This window comes from Centruroides sculpturatus, unplaced genomic scaffold (genome assembly GCF_000671375.1).
Source record: "Centruroides sculpturatus isolate CEXI.00-Female unplaced genomic scaffold, Cexi_2.0 scaffold43, whole genome shotgun sequence".
Classification (NCBI taxonomy): domain Eukaryota; kingdom Metazoa; phylum Arthropoda; class Arachnida; order Scorpiones; family Buthidae; genus Centruroides; species Centruroides sculpturatus.
In genome coordinates this window covers 1,255,449-1,275,736 of record NW_019384334.1, presented here as the reverse complement: position 1 = coordinate 1,275,736, position 20,288 = coordinate 1,255,449, and positions in this window count along the sequence as shown.

The following is a 20,288-nucleotide window of genomic DNA, read 5'->3' as shown; positions in this document are numbered from 1 at the left end:
CTACAGAAATGATAGTTCTATAATGGGAGGAAACATAATATCAAAGCATATAATGGTTTAGTTTGTGGGAGAGAAACAGAGATAGACTATTAAAATATTCTGAGAACCATTTTATAAAATATGAAAATGTATAATAATAAACAGAGACAAAGTTTGTTTTTAAAATATTCGTAGTTAGAAGGTAAACACATAAATTGTGGTGCTCACAATTCGTCTTGTTTACAACACCGGAACACAAAATCAACAGCGGAGCCGATCTACTTTTTAACAGTTTTTTCTGCCGAAATATTTAAATTTGCTAAATAATTTCCATCAGCTTTCATATTTAACCAATGCCAGAGGGACTGTTATGTATATTTTGTTCAAAATTACGCAAGCGGCATAGTTACTCTCTCTGGCTGTTAATGGTAATAATTGTATATATCATACAATTTTTCATTGCAATAAGCACTTTGATGAATAGTTGAATTTTTCAACTATCCTCTTGGTATTTTTCCTTGCTTATAATAAGTCCCGCGTAGTAATTAACGGGTTAACCGAATACTTTTTAAAACTAAGTTTTATTCGTACTTCGCATTGAAGTTGATATTAATAAACAAACATTTTTAATCATACAACTGTTGAAAACAATTTAATTAAATCTAGAAATTGTCTCTTTTAGGCTGTTCGAATCGGCTTTTTGTTTCCAACTACTGCTTTTATCTTTCCTTTTTTCCAGTTTACATCTTTCTTTCTTTTTATCCTCGTTTACAAAAATCTCCCAAGAGTTAATCCTTTTCATAGAAATCTTTGTTCTTCATCCTTAAGTTTAGCTTATCCTAAATTCATTCAAAATAATTCCATTGTATACACGTTACACTCTGTGTGTTGAAACTCTTCTTTTGGTGTAACATGTCCAAACATATCCATGTATAGTGTATTATTAGGATCCAATTCATACGCAGAGAACAAAATTATGATATTTAATACTATTTTAAATAAAAAATTTTCTTTATTTTATGCGAAATTTAAAATCGCGTGAGTTGCTTAGAACGCACATGTCGCGCAATTTGAAAATTGATTGTAATAATATTTAATTCCGTTTAGTTTACATTTTAAATTATTAACATCATAATTTTTCACGTGATGAAAGTACACGAAATATAAAAATTTAACATTACTGTATGTTATCCGAAAGAAGGACTTATCCTCCATTTTGATTTCAAAAAATATTCTAATTCTTTTTTTACACGTAGTTCAACAATAATTCGTAAAATTAAATACTGTACGATAACTTAGTAAAATATAANAACACCGATAAAATAAATATTTTGTTTTTTTGTTTATATTTTATTTTCTATTATAAAAAATATTTAAATTTTTTACAATTGAAATGAATTTTATAAAATATAAAATATAAAAAAATACAAAATATCAGAAACTGTTATACAAATATTAGTTATTGTAGAATCGTTCTCGTCATCATCTGAAAAATAAACATAAAATAAAATAAAAGTTCTTAAAGTTTTATTTTATTGCAAGAGAAAATATTAAATATTTATTATTAGATAACTCAATATTGTGGCAAGATTCTAGTTCAGCTTTAAACGTGGCCATGTTGTAAGGGGTCAGATTGTCGACCCACTGCACATTATGGCCACGTCGACTTCATATGCCCTATACTTACATAACATGACAATTATAGTGGCATGATTTCCAGCGATATAGACATACTGTAATCTTCACATGATGAATAATAGGAAAGGACTTCTCTGAAGTTTTAAGAGTAAATAATCCGTGAAAAATCGCGTTTAGGACCACGGTATTTTGGCTTTTTAGTCTATATAATTTTATTTCGCAGTAACAGTATAATAACATACATGATATATCAGCTATTATGAAATAATAGCTCATTCCTCATTCACCTACCATGTGGAATTTTGAAACAATATCAGGTTTAGTTTTATATAAAGTAAAGTAAATGAGTTTATAAATTAAGTTAATCATGAATTTNGTTTGCGTGAAAGTCCTATGTTCCATGACACTCTTGACATCTTTTTACATAACGCCCCATTTGCAGAAAGTTGAAATGTTACGTTTCAATGAATAGTTAAACCTCGTTATAATTAGAAACACAATCTTCAGGAAACATCGGTAAACGTTGAAAGGTGTAAAAATTGCAAGTCACAACAAAGCGAAAGCGTTAATAGAATCATTGTAAAAATTGCTAAAGCTAATCTCCACGACACACACTAGGAATCTGACAGACCCCATTTAAAACTAAAATCGTCCGTAATGTTTGTTTATTATTACAATAAATCATTTCATGTAAATTTATCTTATTCATATACCTGTTGTTGTAATAATTGCGCTCTTTTAATGTTTTAATGCATTGTTTCGGTTATTATATTTATTTTAATTTCCTGTGGGATCTTGAAGACCCCAGTGTTTGGTTCGTGTTTGTATTTTCAGTTTAGTTGATATTTTTGTTATTATGTATGTTTTGTATATAATGCATATTTTTGGAGTTTTTATAAACGGATTTTCGTTGTAAATGTAATTATTTCCGTTTATAGTTTTTAGAATGGTTGATAATAGCAAAAACATTCAATATTTTGAAATATCATTTACAGGTGACAAAGATGGAAAGAAGTTTGTTGAAGTATTTGTTGAACAGTTCAGTACCAAATTACTTACAAAAAAAGGACTCGTTGAGTGGTTTGTTCCAGATCAAATGACAGAAAAACCAAAATGTTCACCTCTTTTCTTCTATAAAAATTAATAAAAATGATTATTTCTCAAGAATGAATTTTATAATCTTATTTCTTTCAAGTTTTTCTTTTGAAAATTTGAATACAGGTTTTATTTCTATGATCTCTAATTGGCAAAATTTTTTCCAGAGCTAGAGAAAAGTCAGAAAAAAAAACAGCTTAAAACAGCTTTACAGAATACTTTTTAAATAAAAAGTGTTTTTTATCATACAAAATAAAAATATATTCAAAAAGTTTACAAGTTATTTTTAAATCAGAAATAAGCATTTGGTTATGAAATTATAAAATTATTGGCTAATCATTATAATTTAAAATAATGAAAATTACAAAGTAAAGCGGATAGAACTGAAATAATTTGTTTATTTTTTATCAAATTATTTATAATCGAATATTAATGTAATTATAAACATGACATATACAAAAGTATTTTTCGCTCAAAGTTGATGTATGCAGCTTTAGAATAAGTAATTTTAATGTACTTGTTTATGTTGAAGTTACTTTACTATAAAATCAGAAAAAATTATTTCTATTATTGTGAGATATTCATCTTGAATATTATATACTTACTGAATGTAGAGTCAAAATGCAATTAAATTGTAATTTTGAATTATTGTTCTCTTATCAATTTCAAGTAAATTTTATAAATTATGGTATAACAAAGTGTCAAATAAGGAATAAACCTTGGCAGTTCTATATATATCCTATCAAGACACGAAGCATCAATTCCATCTGATAAAGTTGAAATCAATGTTCCATAACTTATCTTGATAGGATACATTTCCATTGTCAAATCTGATTCCATCGTTATAAAGTTTAATGTTATTGAGTGTATTACTGATATATACAATAAATGAAAGTGACTTGGGGATGTATAAGGGATATCAAATGTGACAGAAAATGCCCAATTTCGCAGATTCTCAGAGAAACTTTAATACGAATCCTAAACACATCAATACATTTAATTCTAAATTTTCGTTTCTTCTTGTTCTGATGAATTAATGAGATATTCTACAAGAGAATTATAAATCAATTTCCTGTTAATGAATGCAACAGCAGACTAAAAGAAGCTCGAGTGGTTATTGTTGGTAATTTAGTTTTATAAGATTATTTCTCAAATCAGTGGACAAATTAGCACATGGATAATTTATATAAATAATAATAAATAGAAAAAAACTATATGACACTTTACGATTTTTCTTCATATACTTTCATAGATTTATATATCTTGCTATTGATGACACAGTTTACATTATTTCTTGTTACATCGAAAAGATTTTAATACAAACGAGAACAGATAAAAATTTTTAGTTGAATACGTCAAGAATGCTGGAAATGTCGATTAAAAAATTCGATTAGCTTATTTGGAATGAAGCCAGTAAAAATTATTTTTACTACATTTACTTATAAGGTATTCTGAGGGGAGTGAGTTGGGGTCGAAATAACTTCGAATATAGGCTTATATTCTTCTCCATAATTTACAAAACGTATTAAAACAGATACTTTTATTACATAACAAAATAAATTAAAATTTATTTTATTTTCTTATTATGTTTTTACATAAAGAAAATTAAATCGTGATTTCTTTCATCGTCTATATTTAGGCCGAATAACCCTTCTGGTATCTATCTCTTCTATATGAGCCTACAAATAAGAAGAATCCGACAACTAAATATTGTACACTTAAACGGTTTCCTGTAGTTAATAAATATTAACTGAATAATTATTATTTAAAGACATCAGATTTACTTTTAGATTTAACATAATAATTGGTGAATAAAAAGCATTTTAACAGATTGACAATGTAATATATAGCCATTTCATAAAATTAAAATTTAAATAGTTAATTAAAATTGATAAATTATAGTGTTGAAAGAAAAATTTTGAATCTGTTTTGAGTGCTTGTTTCCTTAACTTTATGCTATTTTCTCTAGATACGTGTGTAGTTAGTAAACTTAATTAAAATAAGATATAAAGAGAACTCATTAACAACTTCACTCTTTTTATTTAAATTTAACATGTTTTATGTCCTTTATTCGATTTTGGAAGATCTAAAGATAAATTCCTAATATTATTCATTATTCTTCTTTTATTATTTAAATATAGCAAACTTTTCATTAACTAAAATTCTCATTTAAGATTCTATTGATATAGAAATTTTGATAAATTCAAAACAGAAAATTATTTTATCAACAGCATTTGCTTGTTTCATAATAAAGTTTTTGAAATTTTAATTCGTAATTATCTGTTGTATTTGGAAAATAAAAAGGATATTAGTAGTTACTTTTCGATTTTATTATTTATATAATATAAAAATATAAGAGAGAATTAAGAGCATAGTATAGCCTCAAACATACAAAAATATAAAATGGCTCAAAAGACATCTAATCGTATGTTTCTTGTGTTCCACATGAATATGAATCGTAAACTATCGTAGAATAATATATGCTTCTTTTACAAAATTGGTTTAGAACTGTAGATATTTTGGCATAACTGATACATAATAATAAGATATAAGTTGAATATTTGTAATAGTTAATTGACTTTTAAACCACTCTGTATAGCTTATACTGAATATTATCAATATTATATTTCAAAATTACTTATTATAAATTAACTATAAAGATATCTTGTATTATTTTATTAATCAATTCTAAAAATTAGATCAATTTTATGTAAATGTTTAAAAAGCAAACTTAATTTTTTAATCAGTTTTTAATTAATAGTTACAACTGTACTTGGAACACGCGAAAAATCAAACACGATTAACTGATTTTTAAGCCACCTTGTATTAACACGTATTGAACATTTATNTGAACCTACAACTACACGATTTATATTTTAAAAATAATTAAATTTACTTAGCATTCAAAACTTGCAAATTTTGAAAAAAACAATTTTGCTGATTAAATGCGGACAACCGTTTAACTGAAGTAAAACGGATTTTCCCTTTGCTATGGATGTCTGCCTAGTTCAGTTCAGCCACATTCCACTACAGTTCGCCTTTATTATCAGTTCGAAATGGGGTGGTTCCATAATACCCGCAGTGTTCCATAATACCACCTTCTCCTCTAGTTTTTAGATGTTGTACATTTCAAATAACTTAAAGTGAAAATAAGTTACTTTCATTGTTATTTAACTGTAAAATTAATTTTATTCACTTAATTTACATTTTTGTTTCAATAAACGAGCAAAAAATATTTTATGACTATTGTTTTAATTGTTATAAATAACATTTTAACAGAAAAAGAGATACTTTTTCTTACTAGAATTTTTAATTAAAGTTTTAATGAGTAAATATTTAAGAGAAAACATGATAATGTTTTTCTTCGATTCATGGTAGCAATTTTCAACTTTACCTCTTCAATATTATAAATATTTGAATATAATAAATAAATTCATTAACTGTATTAAAATCTCACAAACAAATAATTAATGAGATAAATATGTATATAAATATTATAATTATCTTAATATTTACTTATATAATCTTGTTAATTTTTACTCTAAAATAAAAAGTTGCATTACTTTTTGTTTTTCATTAATTATAATTTGTAAAAAATTAAAATAATTCATTGTTGATTGAAGCGTACTAAAACAACAAGTTTTTTATTCAAATTTAAGAGAGGAAGAAAAAATTTTATTCAGCGAAGTATTTTTTATTTGCGAGACGATGTATTCAACAATGTTTAAGTTATTGTAATATCAATAAATCATTAAATAAAACAAATTTGTTAATTTACTTTTATTAACTAATTAAATAATAAACGACTTTTAAATAAGGCAAAACTCAGTAAAACATTGCTAATCCGGACCCTGTAAATCCGGTCTTCGCAAAACTGTCTTTTCAAAAATTGAACAGTAATTTAAGAGTTTTTCATAATAGAAAAATTATAATTAACGAGTAATTGTAATTATAACGAAATTATAATTGAGTTTTTTCATATCTGAAAGTCTGCGTTAACTTGCATTATATTACTATAATCGATAAGTTACTAAAGACTGTATATTGCTGTATACACCGAACTGTCATGAAATTTTTTGAGCTCATTTCCTGTAATAATAAATTCAGCACTGTAACCTACTAAAGCACGACAAGACTTCTGTAAAGAGCTAATCTAATAAATTGCTGTACTGTAAATGACAGTATATCCACCTTCTCGTTTTCCACGTCGTCGGAGAAAACACCGTAGTTGCTCGGGCTTTCCTAAACTCGGACAACACTCCCTATTAGTTTGAGTTAGAGAGGATTACTTTTATTGTTTCATGAAATAATTGGTAAAAAATTGCTGTTCTTGTACAATAATTTTTAAAGAACAATCAATGTTGTATAAAGTCATTCCAAAAATGATGAAAAATTGCAATTGAAATGCCTTATTGAAGCAAAAAATATCAGAAGGTTCTCATATTTTACCAATAAATCGTATTTAATTTTTGTAGTTTAGACAATAATTTCTGAAAAACGATACATGTACTGGTCAGTACACCAGAAAAAAAAACATTTAATAACTCAAATTACTGGTAATTAAAATAACATTTTAATTATTAGTAATTTGAGTTATTAAATGCTCAATTTATTTTTTAATTAAACAAATCGTAAAAAATGGCATATAATATCAGGTTTTTAGCAGAATTCTAAAAATTTACATTAATTTTAGAATCTGTTAAATTATCGACACAGAATTATTATCGAGAATTAAGGCAGTGGCTCCACGCCAAGAGAAAGTCACTGACTTATATGCAAAAATCAGTTGCCAATTTTCGGCAGTCAATTTTTTGCCCCAAATGCTTATAGAAATTCTAAATATCTCGTTCGAAAGATACTTTTTCTTAGGTAGAGTGCAAAATTTCAGGATTTTCTATAAAGGGGTTGCCGAAATATAAGCAATTAAAAACTGCAAAAATCGCCAAAAAAAGAGCAGAAACTACATGTTTTTCTGCCTTTCTTCATCCTTACTGCAGGCATCTGGCTCTTAGGGAAAATTTACTGGGTTTAAAAAGCTCAAATTTTAAACTTAAGCCTAAATATCTGAGTAGGGGCCATACAGTCTTCCCAGGAGGCATCCCAAATCGTCAGATCGCCCAACTGATGTGATGCCTTAGTTTATCAAAATCAAACTATAACTTTTTGATAAGTTTTGCATTAAAGCATCGATAATGGTGTAGGGTTTGATGAAATGAAACATTTAAGGATTTACTGCTTGTAAAAATTTAGAAAAATTTACATTTTTGTAAATTAAATTTCTTGCATACGCCAACTAAATTAAAAAATCAGAACAATGCATTTATTCTTAAAATAATTATTGCATATTAAAAATTTTTGGCTATGTGTTCCGTTATGCCCCACTGTGTGGGGTACTGTGAGACAGTGTACAGATGATGATAGAGGCCCACCAGTGGCCAAGCGATTCCATTCCCTAAACAATGAGAGTTAAGGCGTGGGTTCGAGCCTCGTCCAGACGGGCTGGCCACTTGAAATTTTCCGGGTTTTGTTCACGTCTGTAACGCCTGAATAGGGGTCAGTTACCCTTAAAAAAACTCCCGGAAGCCATTATTCCCCGCGTAACGACCATCATAAACGCATAACGACCATCATAAACGCATAACGACCATCATACTATTACATGACAATTACGAAAGACTTACCAGGTGGAGATATAACCTCGAAACTCATGTCCAACTAACTAAAACAAGACTACACCTACAAGACAGATAGGGCTATATGAAACAACCCTAAACAGCAATAGTTAAGTGAATAATTTTATTTATAATTAACACTATTATTATTATTATTGCTGCTGTTGTTGTTGTTGTTACTATTGTGTGGGATTATGTAGATTTTTTCTATTCACGCGATTTTCTATCAGGGGATTCTAGTATTAAATTTAATATCACTTATAAGTACGTCTTTTAGACCTGGTCGCCTTTATCAAGACGTTAATCACTATTTTAATGTTTTGTGTCATCTGATCATACAATAAAATTCGACGTCTATTTATAGGTATATTATTGTGTGTATTTTTTAATGGTGAATCGTCAGTCCTTCCTAATGAAAGTTTTAGCGTTTTGTCTTCAAGTCGTTTTAAAAAATGCAAGCATGCAACTTCTTTGTGTGGTCTTTATTAAAATATAAATAATCCGAAGTTTGCGTGAAAGTCCTATGTTCCATGACACTCTTGACATCTTTTTACATAACGCCCCATTTGCAGAAAGTTGAAATGTTACGTTTCAATGAATAGTTAAACCTCGTTATAATTAGAAACACAATCTTCAGGAAACATCGGTAAACGTTGAAAGGTGTAAAAATTGCAAGTCACAACAAAGCGAAAGCGTTAATAGAATCATTGTAAAAATTGCTAAAGCTAATCTCCACGACACACACTAGGAATCTGACAGACCCCATTTAAAACTAAAATCGTCCGTAATGTTTGTTTATTATTACAATAAATCATTTCATGTAAATTTATCTTATTCATATACCTGTTGTTGTAATAATTGCGCTCTTTTAATGTTTTAATGCATTGTTTCGGTTATTATATTTATTTTAATTTCCTGTGGGATCTTGAAGACCCCAGTGTTTGTTTCGTGTTTGTATTTTCAGTTTAGTTGATATTTTTGTTATTATGTATGTTTTGTATATAATGCATATTTTTGGAGTTTTTATAAACGGATTTTCGTTGTAAATGTAATTATTTCCGTTTATAGTTTTTAGAATGGTTGATAATAGCAAAAACATTCAATATTTTGAAATATCATTTACAGGTGACAAAGATGGAAAGAAGTTTGTTGAAGTATTTGTTGAACAGTTCAGTACCAAATTACTTACAAAAAAAGGACTCGTTGAGTGGTTTGTTCCAGATCAAATGACAGAAAAACCAAAATGTTCACCTCTTTTCTTCTATAAAAATTAATAAAAATGATTATTTCTCAAGAATGAATTTTATAATCTTATTTCTTTCAAGTTTTTCTTTTGAAAATTTGAATACAGGTTTTATTTCTATGATCTCTAATTGGCAAAATTTTTTCCAGAGCTAGAGAAAAGTCAGAAAAAAAAACAGCTTAAAACAGCTTTACAGAATACTTTTTAAATAAAAAGTGTTTTTTATCATACAAAATAAAAATATATTCAAAAAGTTTACAAGTTATTTTTAAATCAGAAATAAGCATTTGGTTATGAAATTATAAAATTATTGGCTAATCATTATAATTTAAAATAATGAAAATTACAAAGTAAAGCGGATAGAACTGAAATAATTTGTTTATTTTTTATCAAATTATTTATAATCGAATATTAATGTAATTATAAACATGACATATACAAAAGTATTTTTCGCTCAAAGTTGATGTATGCAGCTTTAGAATAAGTAATTTTAATGTATTTAATTTGAAATTATAGGTGAAAACATTTAACTATTCGCATACTCTAAGGAGTTTTTACGAAATATAAATATATATTTAAAATGAAGATATTTTTTAAGTGAAGAAAAGCGAATTATTTTACTATCTAATGTAGAACATCTCGTTTTGTTTAAAGTCTTTTGTATCAATCAATTTGCCTTAAAGTGATTATGCGTTTTCTGACAATGATCTAAAAAAATTTCAATCACCAGCACTTGAACAAACTTCAAATATAACAAAAAGAGTATGAACACTTGTCGAGTTTTCCGAGTTAGTCCTTGAATAGATTCCACGCGTTTGCCCGCTGGAAATATCTTTCTTTCAATGTAATAAACTGGAAGAGAAGTCGATCCAATTTTTTGTATCTCTGATATCAATTTTCTATAATAAATGGAGTGATTTGAAAACATAATACATGTACTTCGAATTCATAAATATTCCAATTGCTTTGCAAAGCGTACTTTATAATAACAGGATGTATTTATTCGTGTTGTCAAAGCTATATGATAATCTGGAAATCATCTATACAAATGCATTGATACTATAGCCAAGAATCAGCGATTACAAAAATAACTGTTAATCTATGCGTACATCAGTCTATGGAGTCAATGAACAAGAGCTAAAAGATTAAGAGAGATGGATTCAAAAGTACATTTAACAAATAATACGGGAATTAGTTTAAGAATTAGTTAAATTGAATATAAATTTACTTTAGTCAGCATCTATGTAATCTGTAAATAATCGTTTTCATACAATTTAACCCTATGTGACTTAATTTTTCCTCGTTTGTTTGCGTTCTTAGTTTTTAAAAACGATTGATAATTAAAGAAAATATGTTCTTAAAAAAGGTAAATAATTAAAGATAAATTTAAGTAAAGCTTTCTGTAATTATATTTTAAAGTATTAATTATTCATGATAAATTTTTACTTATTTCTTTAAAAAAGTTTTGTACATGTATGTTTTAACGATTTACTTGTTTTACATCGTAATTGCACTAATATACCAGTTAACGTTATTTTAAATAAAAACATATTTATTAAATAAAAAATTTAATTCATGAATTGTAATTTCATTAAGCAGTTTTTGAAATAATAACTTTTAATTATCAATTTTTTATATAATTAGTTTTTTTGTTTTTTAATTAAGTCTAATACAAAGAGAATCTATCGAGAAGAGTGAAATTTTTTCTAAAAAGAACTTAGCTATTCTCTCTCTTAGTGAAAGCAGTACACGTTATTAAGTCCTCAGCACTTAAAGTCAATTATTATAAAGAATACGTATATACTACTTGAATTTTATTCATTCCAATTAATTCTTTGAAAATTAGAAAACTTTCAACGTCATCGTTTTATATTTGTGATATAAACAAAAGGAATTTTATTGAAATCCATTTAAAACTTTTCGATTTATGAAATGTTAATTAACAAATCTTGGTAATATTTTATTTTTATAATTTTCTAGAAACGTGCTTAAATAAAGAAAAGAAAAATTCAAATTCTATCAAAATTTATCAGTTTAAAAATTTGAAATAAAAGATGTTGTTGTTACTATTGTGTGGGATTATGTAGATTNATTCTATCAAAATTTATCAGTTTAAAAATTTGAAATAAAAGAAATATATTTCATTCAATTTACGCTTTGAGATTAGTTTACATTTATCAGTTCATTAGTAAAAAATATAAAAATATAGAATTAAATAATATTTAACCAATAATTGAAATTAAAAAATGTTTCATGTAATGTTTTAAGTTTGAATCTGGATAACTTTTTTATTAATTATAATTATACATTGAAATAAATGAAGTAAAAATTTCTGCTGTTTTAATGATCAGTCCATAAGACGGATACTTCCAATATATTTGCTTACCGTCTCCATTCCAAGATTAAATACCATTCGTCGACCTCTCTCTATACTAACACAAAATAAATAAAAATCGCATATAAAAGGAAAAAACAAATATATAGGCCTATATTAATAACAATTTTGTTTTATTAAAGATAAATTAAAATTTAAAATTGTGTTTTATTTTACTAAAACTTGAAGACATCAATTATTATTATATATTGTTATTTGATTATATTTATAAATATAATAAGTTTATCACTGACCACTACACGACCCATAGTAATTATTCAACTTTCAGATAAATCAACTGACCTGCTAGGAAGGTCGTTAGCAACAAGATTGGGGACTTCTGATCTGGCTATTTTCAAACTAGTTATTAGATTAAATTAAAAACAAACCAATATTTATTAGAAAAATTTGATGAAACAAACAAATATTTTCAAGCAGATTTAGCGGTCATTTTTAGGTTTATAATTACTACTCAATGTAGTCTGCATTTTACAAAATTTTTCTTTGTTTTACTTGTTTTATGTATTATTAGATGACTCATCAATTTAAGCATTGAAAGGTACCCAAATTGTAGAAAAATCCAAATTTATGATAAGCTATATTTTATGATACTTTAACTATTCTTCAGTATAAAGGTAATGGGAAAATAATCGCATCAATTATCTTTTCAGGATCTTTCGAGTAATAATTAAATATTATTAAATCCATTCTCTGAAGGAAAGAAAAATATTGAATACTTGAAATAAACATTACATAACCGTTATTACATAGTACAATTTCTAAATATCAATAATTGAAAGAAGGAATGTAACTTTCTCAGTTACCAATCAAAATGATGCATTTATTCTGATTTTTCGATGAAGGATCTTTTATTCATTAAGAATATATGAATAGAAATTTGGTCAATGTTTTGAAAATATGTAGCTATATTTTCTCAAATAAAACCATACAACGAAATTTTTATATCATAAATATATTTTATGACATTATTATAAGTGGAAATTATTTCATTTCATAAATAATAATAATAATAAAGGTTAGGTAGTTAAATATTAAAGAAGTACAATAAATTTTACTGAATTTTGTATTAAGAAGAAGTTAATGCATTAGGTATGCCTGTTTTATTTAATTTTAATGTTTCAATGAGTTTTAAATAAGTTTGCTGTAATGTAATGATACTGAGTTATAGCACACAAGTTGTTTAAAAAATCATGTAAATTTAATATTTATATTTTAGGCTTCAATTAACAATATACAATAATATAAAAAGTACAATTTAATTAACGAAACGCAAGAACACCAATTTATCGTTATGAAACAAAACTGAAAAATGAGAACTCGGGAACGATTTTAAAAGTTTCAAAGTAAAATACTTTTAATGTGTAATAAAAATAATTTTACAATATTAATAAAATTGGAATTCATAACAAAACTACTACAGTATTTTTTAAATCCACGAGATATGTATTAACGAAAAGAAAAAGCTTATTTACTCATGTAAAAGTTTAATTGATAGATATTCAACCCATTTCTCGATTATATAAATTTATTACCGAAGAAAAGATATAAGAGAAGTAGATTTTTAGTAGAAAAAAATTTCGATAATATAAAATTAAAAAAAATATTCCTAAATCAGAAATGATCATTAAATTTGCCTAAGTAGATATAGTATTGTTTGCCCAAGAGAGTGTCGTAATTATTCCAGATGCCGCAGTAATAACATACGTAAATACACGAGTTACTTAGCTTATTTCCGTAATTAAAGTCCCAAGGCACGTCATTCGGCCATTCATTCTTTTTCTTTCTGACTAATTCACTTCTCGTCTGAACTTCCTTAGTTGTATAGATGAAAACAAATATAATTTATGATTATGACAAAATCTTGCTTTTAATGACATTGTAAAAGGAGTACAAGTTCTTTAATGACATTTATTTAAAAGATTATTTTAGATCACCGAAATGGAGAAAATATATTTTAAAATACCAATTAAAGTAAGGAAAAAAGTTATTTCGAACTTTTCTCAACACCTTACCACCAACTCGCCTTCTTGTAAATGAAACTTCTATGTTTGTTATGAAGCATGTCGCTGTTTTGAGATGTTGCTTTGTTCATTTTGTCCTTATCTTTCTTTCATACAAGGAATGCGTTGGGCACTGACAGAAAAGGTTTTGCTTTTTTTAGATAACATAAGTGATAAAGGGAATGGAATGTTGTTCTACTAACAAGGTAAGCAGACCTTTTCTTTGACGTTATCTCGATTCTATCAAACGTTACAAACTTACTCTGAACCAAGAATGAATGGACAAAATTACTTCTCATTATAGTTTATAGCTTCTTGTTCAAACGCATATAGATTATGTTTATATCAGATAGAAGAATTTTGAAATGCAAATTAAGTAATTTAAAAAAATAGAAAAATTTTATTATGTAAATTTCCTTCGTAAGTTTTTATAATAGATATATATTCGAAAGAATAAAAACTCTAACTTAAAAGTTTAACAATAACATGCTAATTTTAATTCGTAATTGTATAAATACTTATTATAAATTAATTATAAAGATATCTTGTATTATTTTATTAATCAATTCTAAAAATTAGATCAATTTTATGTANTAAAACATATTCATTTTAATGAAGATTTTATAATAATTATCAACTCTAAATAAAAATATGAATATATACTTATCAAATAAGTTTATAATTTTATATATTAAACTTAATGTATGTACTTTGATTTCTTTTATACTTTTAAATGTTCTTAATTAATAAGTGAATACACTGTAAGTAAACTTTATATATTCATTTTATGTTTAACTTTATAAAAGATTAATTAAATAATAAATAAAAATAAAGCCGCTGACAAAATTTAATATGTTTGAGCGAGATAGAAATTAAATGAATTCATTAACCATTTTAGCTGGAACAAAATTTCATTGATTCTTATAATCCATGTCTTATAATTTTTGAATTATTTGCGATTTATCTATAATTTATATGATTATTTTGTTTTTAAAACGTCTACAAGAATTTAAACTAACTTTAACTGGATTATAATTAATTATTTTACATTAAAAAATATCTTAAGCATTAGAAAACAACCCTGTTCTGTTGAAATCCGTTAAATGACACGAAAGGAATATATTTGAATTTATTTTATGTGAGATATTTAATTCTAAGATGCTTATAGCAGTACTTAAAGAGCAAAGCCCCATAACTTTCAAATGATCTCTTCAGAAGAAATTATATTTATTCTTTCTATTATCCTTCTTGTCTATTGATTTCTCTTTAGTTTTTCAGCAAGAACAGCTTTAATCGTCTATTTTTAATTTATAATAAATAAATAAATGTATTTTGTAATAAAAATTGCATCAATTATAATTTAATAATTTTATTCGACAAAACTTTTATAATAAATTTCAAAAATTTATGTAGTTTTTGTAAAAAAGTAAAATCAAATAAAATCCATTTTATGTAGTAAACAAAAATAATTTTTATTCTTTGTTTCTAATGTTGAAAGTATCATATAATTTAAAACAGATCAATAAAAATTAATATAAGCTTCATTAAATCGAATATAAAGAAATATTTAAACCATCTAAAACTATATGTTTTTATTTATTTTAAAATAAATTTTAATTGCAATTAAAATCGCATAAAAGTTCTTCAGTCTGTATTTAGAAATTAATATAAAAATAAATTATAATAAAAATATTTATAACGTTGAGAACAATGAAGATTGTAAAATATTCAAGTCACTAACACTTTATTCTTATAAAATAAACTTACAGAATATAAATACATTTTATTGATTGGTGAAATTTATAGCGTGAAAATTTTCAAACAAAATTATAATTTTATTTGAATTCGATTTAAAAAATTATTTAAATTATGTTTTAATTATTTTTGTTGTCTTAATAAAAAATTAATTTTCGGATTAATATTTATAAACTATATTCTGTAAATGTAACTAAAGAAACAAAATTTTGGTAAATAAATTGCATTTTTAATATGTAAACATGTTATATAAATATTATATTAGAGAAGGATAAATTATTTATAGTTATTAATTTTGAATTTTATTTGAATTCTTCATTTAATTTAATTTTCACGTATAAAAACTTAGTTGAAACTGTTCAATAAATTAATATTTTTATTCTGTAAAAAATACATAGAAGAAAGTAAAACGTCTTCACTTTTCGGCATGTCCAATTACCAGCAACAACAGCCTTTTATTGTCGAGACGACCTTTTATTAGAGGCTATGCTTCTGCAAAAATATGCAATATTAATTAAATTAATATTTTTATTCTTAATTTTCTAAACATTTTCAAAGTATTATTAATAAAAAAATAATAAAATATTTTTTATTATAGGTTGATTTTGTTTATAATTTTTAATCAACTTGTATATTATTGTAAAGAAACAAATGTTTGATTAAAACTATACTAAGTTTGAAAATATATATAAAATGAATAATTAATGAGTTTGTTTAAATTCTTTTATTTTACATGTACATTATTCGACCTGTTGCCTGTTGAAGCGTATCCTTTACTTACAGTGACTGATGACTGTTTGGTACCGGACACTAGAGACCATTCTGTTCTACATCAGGCAACATAAAGCCCATAATTACGGTCTCGAGACACGCTATCTGATAGCTTCAATGTTAACGACGTTCACTCTCTGTGACAAGTAACTAGATCCAAGTTGGGATAAAATGAAAATCCCTTCGTACAAACTGTCGATCCAGTTCTGGGTGGTTATACGTTCTCCACTAATATCTGTCTGCAGCAATTATCCTTTCCGAAAGCTGTTTGCTTCATATGCTTCCTAACTACTGACATCTGTTAACCTCTCATTAGGTGCTATTAACTTTCTCAGAATGTTATATTAATGTTAGTTATTTTCTATAAACAATGAAATAACTTATGAAATAACATAAAAAAAATGCAACATTAACATTAGAAACGCATATAAAATGAGATAATAATTTAATTAACACAATTAAATTTAAGAATTATTTAATAATAAATTCACAGGCATTGTTATTAGATAAAGGATAATATAATATAAGCTGTTTGATTATATTTTAAATGTTCGAATGTCATGTAATTAATATTGTGTATTTTTAAGATTGCATTATTGTACTTAGCATACAAAACCTCTTTCAGTTTGTTTTATTTAGAAAAATATGCTACAATAAGAGAAAGAAAAACAAATTACTCTGATTTAAATACGGATTTTTAACAGTTGTTTAAAATTCTACAATAACCGTATTTTAAAATACTGCGCAAGTTCAATGGCTGCACTCCTGGATGTGGATCTTGTTGCCAAGACAACGTCTATAAATTCTAATTTTCTCTTTTAATTTTCTTATGAAATATAACTTAATTCTATTCATGTAAAATTGATATTCCTATTTTTATTAGAAGAAAATGCATTATGCTGAAATAAAAGAGTTCTCCCTCTATTAAGTTAAATTAAAATATCATTATATGCCTTAAAAATATATAAATATTCACGAATTTAATTTGAATAAAATAAATTAAATATATATAAATTAATAAACAAACGTCTTAATTAAAAAATTAATTTATAATTGCATAAAAAGTTGAAAAAATAGGATATAATAATCAACATATTTAAAACTATACAAAGAATATATTAATATTTTAAAATTATTGATGTAAAAGTCCAAACTAAAATTTATTTTATTTCTTTCTTAAAGATGCTTAACATTTTAAATGAAAATAATTGTGATAAGCATAGACTACACTATTAAATAATACTTAATAAAGTAAAAACTGAACACCATACTGTCCATGTTAAAAGAGGAAATTTTCCACAAGATGTTTACAAATACTCGTTCGTAATTAAAAGTAATTTTATTCATAATAAATAATAATAATGTAATATACGATAATTTGTAATTGTAGTTATCTGTTATATTTTGTGTTCGTATAATTTTAATTGATTTTTATTAAGATATAAGTTATTGTTCTATATAAAAGGTGGCCACACAAGCCAAATAGTATTGTCTATGTCGCGATAATAAATAAATAAAAATTATCATTCTCTAACTATAGTTGTGATGTTATTTATAGATTTATAAAATCGATGAAGAATGTTTACTTTTTATTATATATATAATATAATTTGATTTTTGATTTTAAAAAAATTGATATAAAATTATGTATTATATGAATGTACTGTACAAATTACATTTTGGTGATTTATTTTTTCGATTAAAATTTATACAATTATTCTTAGAAATTTGTAAAAACAATTTTGCAATTTTTTAAAATAATTTTTGAAGATTAAAATTTTTGTTTGTATAAAAACAACATTATTAACCTTAATAAATTAATTAATAAAATATTATTATAAAATAAATAATTATTTTTAAAAGTGAAATAAATTGTATTACTCCAATTAAAATTAATTTCATTATAATTTTTATATGAAATTTTTTTGTTCTTACGTGAAAAAAACAGGATTATTTTAATCCGCTTTGCAACTTTTAAAAATTTGAGTAAGACTTGTAAAAACTTTGGCTTTGACAATTATTCAAATTAATTAATTCGAATTATTATCAAGTGAAATTAATGCTAAATATAAAAATATATTTAAAAAAGAGTTTTCTGATATAAAATTTTTGAATTGAATTCATTTAATATAATCAAGAATATTTAAAATGCAACTAAATTTAGGGATAATTTCTTCACATCTGTGATATTTAACTATGTTTAAACATCAATTTTTGATATTTACGGTATATCTGATAACGCTTAAATTTTCTAAAGAAAAAAAATCTTATACCAATGGACAAGCCAAAAAGAATTACGAGATAGCCAAATTGTTACGTTGAGTGTAATACATCGTTTAGAAGATTCATTGCAATGGAAGACAATTGGAAAACAGGAAAGTATCTAGAGTCAAGAATTCGTGGTCATACGAACTCAAGATCATTCAAAGCATCATAAAGCAACAGATTTAACAAACTGGAACAAGCTTTAGACGAACATAGATGAGATAACAGGACAGAACGCAGATGAGGTAAACCCCAGACGACGATCGATATATAACTCCATGTCTTGGCAACAGCTGAAAGAAACACTATGTCAACCGAATCTTGATCTCGCACATTTAATAAATCTGTGCAAGGTTCTATTGCGGTGAATTTGTTGAAAATAGTTAAGTAATTATCCATAACAGTAGGGTCAAAAATTAAATTTTTAATTATTTTTATGATAAAATGTATTTTTTAATCAAAGATTAAAGTTGTAAGGCGTGAGGAATATTTTAATTAGAAAATAATGAAGACATCAAAAATTTAATAAGATAAAGCTAAAGTTAGTAGGTATAAAATTAGTAATGAGATAGCGAGAGCTAGAATTAACACGTAAGCTATACGTCACTAAAATGAAAATGTTTTATTTTATCCGAATAGATAAAATGAATAAACAAAAATTTCATGACATTCAGAACTAACTAAATGTTAAAGATAATCTAAAAACTTGGATTATTAATATTAATTATTTTAGTCTTATCAATTCATTATAAGATAATCGAAAGAGCTTTTATCTCAATTCAATTCTTGTTTTTTTCCATAAACATGCCAAAAATAAATTATTATTTGTTATAATATAACAAGACTTTAAAACATTTAAAGACGACTAATTTAAAAACTCAGTAAATATTTAATTTTTAAATTTCTATTTTGCTTTGATTCAAAGACTTAAAAGATATTGAAAGTAGCTTTATTTAGTAAAAACAATTTTCATTCGAAAAACTTATTTCGAGCTTACTTATTCCTTTTCCATTTATAAAAATACTTAAATATTCAAATATATGTTAAAATCATACTTTAAATTTTATGATATTTACATTGATAAAGCAATAACATGTGCTGTATAACGCCACAAAAGCCACTGAACAAAACATATGCATGTATATTATTACCATACTTTCTGAAACCATTAAATTTACATTATTTTTATGTAAATCAAGCATAATGCAAATGTTAGGATACAAGAAGAGCTAGTATTTTTATTTGCTTGTTTCTTCATTTGAAATCCGGTAATTTCAAACTCGAGTTTTAAAAGTATTTTTGAATATTTCCATGCAAAACTGAAGAAGACTTTAACCAGATGAAAATACATTTATTAATAAAAAAATTTTCTAATACTAACCTCAAGTATCATTCATATACTTTTAAGTTAAAGAAATTTAATTAAAATTTGAATTTTTAAAATTTTATAACCTTCAAAGTTTTAATTGATTTTT